General features: G+C 43.5%; 1 pseudogene; it reads left to right on the forward strand.

The window, feature by feature from the left end:
* Window positions 1-523: 523 nt before the first annotated feature.
* Window positions 524-1172, forward strand: LOC134731039 (olfactory receptor 7E24-like; annotated as a pseudogene).
* The last annotated feature ends 4737 nt before the right edge of the window (window positions 1173-5909 follow it).

Genomic DNA, 5909 nt, shown 5'->3' on the forward strand with positions numbered 1-5909 from the left:
TAGCACCGTGTCAGAATAAAGTAGAGTGTATTTCACGGCTTCTTAATTTCTTTCAATTAGACTGAGATCTTTTTCTTAAAGAGAGAAGGACATTGTCATTGCATTGTATTTTTTCTCAAAAGAGTAGGCCCTATTTTACTGAGATCACGGATTTGTTATATATGACGTTTTGGTCTTCTAATATTCTTCAGTGGATTTTCTCTAAAGTAGTATGTACAGAAAGCCTTGAATAGCAAACAAGTAAAACACGTAATACTTCTGAGAATTTTGGAATTGTCACAACCGAGAAACATTCCTGGCGGTGTATGGTCTGCAAGTGTGAAGATGTTCCTTGTGAATTGCTTGCATCCAGCATTAAGGGCTGGTTTTTATCTTTTATGTTTCCAATCCTCTTTCCTTCTCAAGGTGTCCAAGACACACAGGGCCACGGAATCTCACAGGTGTCTGAGAATTCCTCCTCCTGGGACTCTCAGAGGATCCAGAACTGCAGCCGGTCATCACTTTGCTATCCCTGTCCCTGTCCATGTATCTGGTCACGGTGCTGAGGAACCTGCTCAGCATCCTGGCTGTCAGCTCTGACTCCCCCCTCCACACCCCCATGTACTTCTTCCTCTCCAACCTGTGCTGGGCTGACATCGGTTTCACCTCGGCCATGGTTCCCAAGATGATTGTGGACATGCAGTCGCATAGCAGAGTCATCTCTCATGCGGTCTGCCTGACACAGATGTCTTTCTTGCTCCTTTTTGCATGTATAAAAGGCATGCTCCTGACTGTGATGGTCTATGACTGTTTTGTAGCCATCTGTCGCCCTCTGCACTACCCAGTCATCGTGAATCCTCACCTCTGTGTCTTCTTCGTTTTGGTGTCCTTTTTCCTTAGCCTGTTGGATTCCCAGCTGCACAGTTGGCTTGGGTTACAATTCACCATCATCAAGAATGTGGAAATCTCTAATTCTCTCTGTGACCCCTCTGAACTTCTCAAACTTGCCTGTTCTGACAGCGTCATCAATAGCATATTCATATATTTCGATAGTACTGTTTGGTTTTCTTCCCATTTCAGGGATCCTTTTGTCTTACTATAAAATTAGTCCCTCCATTCTAAGGATTTCATCATCAGATGGGAAGTATAAAGCCTTCTTCCCCTGTGGCTCTCGCCTAGCAGCCGTTTGCTGATTTTATGGAACAGGCATTGGTGTGTACCTGACTTCAACTGTGTCACCACCCCCCAGGAATGGTGTGGTGGCGTCAGTGATGTAGGCTGTGGTCACCCCCATGCTGAACCTTTTCATCTACAGCCTCAGAAACAGGGACATACAAAGTGCCCTGCGGAGGCTGCGCAGCAGAACAGTCGAATCTCATGATCTGTTCCATCCTTTTTCTTGTGTGGGTGAGAAAGGGCAACCACATTAAATCTCTACATCTGCAATTCCTGCCCCTTAGTCACATTATTTTTGTGGCTTGATGGCTTTTATTCCTTTCTGCGTTTCCTTTGTGAATATTGTTTTCTTCGTTATGCCTTTAACTGGAATGGGTGAAGATTCTGGGATCCTTGGTTTAGCAGAAACCTCATGGCAGAATCCTCTATACGTAGGCGGCCTCTTTTAGTTTCTGAGCAATAACCCTGTCATCCAGGTGGAATCACTACCAACTTTTTATACACACGAAGTCCTCACTTCGTTTTGGAATTCCTCGAAAACTGACTTTATGGAAACAATGTACAGGAGGTCCTCCAACACCATTGGTTGTTCAAAGTCGTGTAGTTATACTGTTGAGAAAAACAAGTGGTTTCACTATACCTAATTTTGCTTCAAGGTGAAGTTTCCAAGAGACTTCCAAAGATGTTAAGTGAGGACATACTGTATATCAAATTCATATCCTCTTCCACAGTTCATGTGGAATTTGTTTATAAACTGCTTATAGAGAATCTATTTAGGCAGGTTCTGTGTAGAGATCCATGTCGCCGTACCTCAATCTTCGCTTTGAGTCAAATCACCTGGGGAGCTTACAAATGATGAGGCCTGGGTCTCAATACCTGAGATTCTGATTTCCTTGCACCTGTGTGAGTGTGTGGATTTTTTCTTTTTAATTTAAAGCACCAGAGGTGGTTCCAATAACGAAGTTTTTAGAGGCATCAAGCTCCAACGAGTAAGAACAGAAATTATTTGTAATATGATTTCTTCAAATATTATCTTCAAATGCATTGTCCATCAACACCATACAAATGTTAATTATGTTGTTTTTTCTTATCATTACACATTTTCTATTTCTTTCTTTTCCTTTTTGTTTTGAGTCAGAATTTCACTCTTGTTGTCCAGGCTGGAGTTCAATGGCACTGTCTCAGCTCACTGCAACCTCTGCATCCCGTATTCAAGCAATTCTCCTGTCTCAGCCTTCCAAGTAGCTGGGATTACAGGCATGCGCTGCCATGCCTGGCTAAATTTTTTTTTTTTTTTTGTATTGTTAATAGAGACAGTGTTTCTCCATTTTGTTCAGGCTGGCCTTGAACTCCCAACCTCAGATGATCCGCCCGCTTCCGCCTCCCAAAGTGCTGGGATTACCGGCATGAGACACTGCGCCCAGCCACAACTTAACGTTTACATTTTACAATTGTTGAAGTTATAGATTTATACACACATTGATTGCTGCTTTGTTATACACTTGCATATACATAAGATGGGAAATAGAAAAGAATAAAATGGGCACAGTATCCCTGAAGTTTCACATTCCGAGGCATTTTAAAAATATTTGCTCTTCAGAAATTTGTTTCAATGAAGAAACTGTGGTATACACACCCAGTGAAGTATTATTCAACCTATAAGGGAAGAACGTCCTCTCTGCTGCAGACAAAATGGATGAGATTGCAGGTCTGTATATTAAATGAAAGAAGCCAGGCACAGAATGACAAATATTTCATGTCCTCACTTCTATGTAGGAAGAAAAAAGGAAACCTTGGCCAGGTGTGGTGACTCAGGCCTGTAATCCCAGCACTCTGGGAGGCCGAGTCGCACGGATCACTTGAGTCCAGGAGTTCGAGACCGGCCTGGCCAACATGATGAAACCCCGTCTCTACGGAAAACACAAACAATGAGCCGGGCATGGTGACGCGTGCCTCTAGTCTCAGCTACTCAGAGGACTGAGGCCCAAGAAGCGCTTGAACTCGGGAGGCAGAGCTTGCAGTGAGCCCGGATTGTGCCTGTGTACTCCAACCTGGGCAACAGAAAGAGACTCCATCACAAACCTACACACAAAAGGAATCTCAGGAAGGTGGAGAGTATAAAGGTGGTTAGCAGACGATAGGAAGAAAAGGGGTGGGATAGGGAATGAAGACAAGTGGATAATTGGGTCCCAAAATACAGAAAGATGGAATAAGTGAGTTCTAGTGTTTGATAGTACAGTATGAAAATTTTAGTTCACAAGAATTGCTTGCATATTTCCAGATGCTTTGGTAAGAAGCTTCCTAACTTTCTCATTATGATGGTTTTTAAGATTTTCTCTTTCTGCTCTTGAAATCATGCTTTTTTTTGTTTTTTTGTTTTGTTTTGTTTTGTTTTTTGTTTTTTTTGAGATGGAGTTTCGCTCTTGTTGCCTAGGCTGGAGTGTCATGGTGCAATCTTGGCTCACCGCAACCTCTGCCTCCTGGGTTCAAGCGATTCTCCTGCCTCCAACTCCCGAGTAGGTGGGATTACAGACATGCACCAGCACGCCCAGCTAATGTTGTATTTCTATTAGAGACGGGTTTTGTCCCTGTCAGTCAGGCTGGTCTTCAACTCCTGACCTCAGGTGATCTGCCCGCGTCGGCCTACCAAAGTGCTAGGATTACAGGCATGAGTGACCACGCCCTGCCCATGCTGTATCCTTATCTGTTGTCTGTTGTTGTTTGTTTGTTTTGGAGCCCAGAAATAACTTCTCACCTATATGTTCACATGATTTTTCACTTGAGTGCTAACAAAGCTCATTGGTGGAAAAGCAGCCTTTTCAAGAAATGGTGTTGGAGAAACTTGATTTCCACATGCAGAAGAATGAAGGTGGACCCTATGTCACACCTGGTGCAAAAATTCACACAAACTGGGTCAGAGACCTGACCCCAAGAGCTAAAAGTATGATACGCCTAAAAAAAAAATTGGCCACACTTTCATGACAGCAGATTGGGCAATGTTCTTTGGGATATGACACCAAAAGCATAGGCAACAAAAGAAAATTAGATTCCTTGGATCACACCCAAATGACAGACACTTTTGTGAAGCTAAAAACAGTGTGAACTGAGGGAAAAGATAACCCATGGATTAGGAAAAATATTTGCAAAGCGTATATCTGAAAACAGGCTGATATCCATCATATATAAAGAACAGGTAGAACTAAACAACAAGAAACCCAAAGCATCCCATCAACAATGATCAGAAGACTAGAGTAGACGTGTCCCTAAAGATGATATCGCAATGGCCAATAAGCATCTAAAATGATGTTCAAAATCACTCATCATAGGGAAGCACAAATCAAACCAAGAATGTGATACCACACATTAGGATGGATATGATAAACAAACAGGCATTGGTGAGACTAGAGGGAAGTAGAAATGCTCGAATCTGATCGGAGGGAATGTAAAACCGTGAAGGAACGGGGAAAATAGTATGGCGTGTACTGGAAAAGTTAGAAACAGAATGATCAGATGTTCCCGCAGTTGTATTTGTGGGTACCTACCAAAAAGCATTAGAAGCCAGGAGTGGAAGACACATTTGTGTACACCCGTATTCATAGCAGCATTATTCACAACAGCCAAAATGTGGAAGCAACCCAAGGGTTCGTGGACAGATGAATGAAAAAGCACACTGCAGTTCCTTCACACAATGGAAGACTATTCAGCCTTCAAAAGGCAGGCACTTCTGGCCGGTGGGGTGGCTCACGCCTGTAATCGCAGCGTCTTGGAAGACCGAGGTGGGCGGATCACCTGAGATCAGGAATTCAAGACCAGCCTGGCCAGCTTGGTGAAACCCTGTCTGTACTGAAAATGAAAAAAATTAGGTAAGCGTGGTGGCGTGTGCCTATAGTCCCATCTACTAGAGAGGCTGAGGCACAAGAATCGCTGGAACCCGGGAAGCGGAGGTTGCAGTGAGCCTAGATTGTGCCACTGCACTCCAGCCTGTGCGACAGAGTGAGACTCCATGGAAACACAAAACAAAACAAAGTCAAACGAACTAACAAAAAACAACAACAAAAAACAGACAGGCACTTCTGACGCAGGCCGCAACATGGATGAACCTTGAGGACATTATCGTCAGTGAAATAAATAAATCCCAAAAGGATAAACAGGCCCAGGCTCAGTGGCTCGCACCTGTAACCCCAGCACTTAGGGAGGCTGAGCCAGGCGGATCAATTCAGGTCAGCAGTCCGAGACCAGCCTGGCCAGTATGGTGAAAGCTCTTCTCTATTAAAAATACAAAAATTAACTGGGCGTGGTGGCGCACGCCTGTAATCCCAGCTACTCGGGAGACTGAGAAACAAGAATCGCTTGAACCCACGATGTGGAGGTTGCAGTCAGCCCAGACCATGCCACTGCACTCCAGCCTGGGTGACAGAGAAAGACTCTGTCTCCAAAACAAAAAAATTAAACACGGTATGATTCCACTTATCTATCAATTGTCTAGAGTAGTTAAACTCATAGAGTTGCAAACTAGAAAGGTGGCCCCCAGGTGTGGGCGAGAGACAGGAATGGAGAGCTTGGTGAATGGGTGGAATTTCCATTTTGAAAGATAAAACTGTTCCGGAGACGATGGCGGTGATGGTTGCTAAACAATGTGAACATACTTAATGTCGTTAAACCGTAAACTGAAAAAGAGTGGAAATTGTAAATGTTTATACTGGCCGTTCTCTATGAACTAATATGTATTTATAATTTTTAATATTTATACGTGG

This window comes from Pan paniscus, chromosome 7, assembly GCF_029289425.2.
Source record: "Pan paniscus chromosome 7, NHGRI_mPanPan1-v2.0_pri, whole genome shotgun sequence".
NCBI lineage: Eukaryota > Metazoa > Chordata > Mammalia > Primates > Hominidae > Pan > Pan paniscus.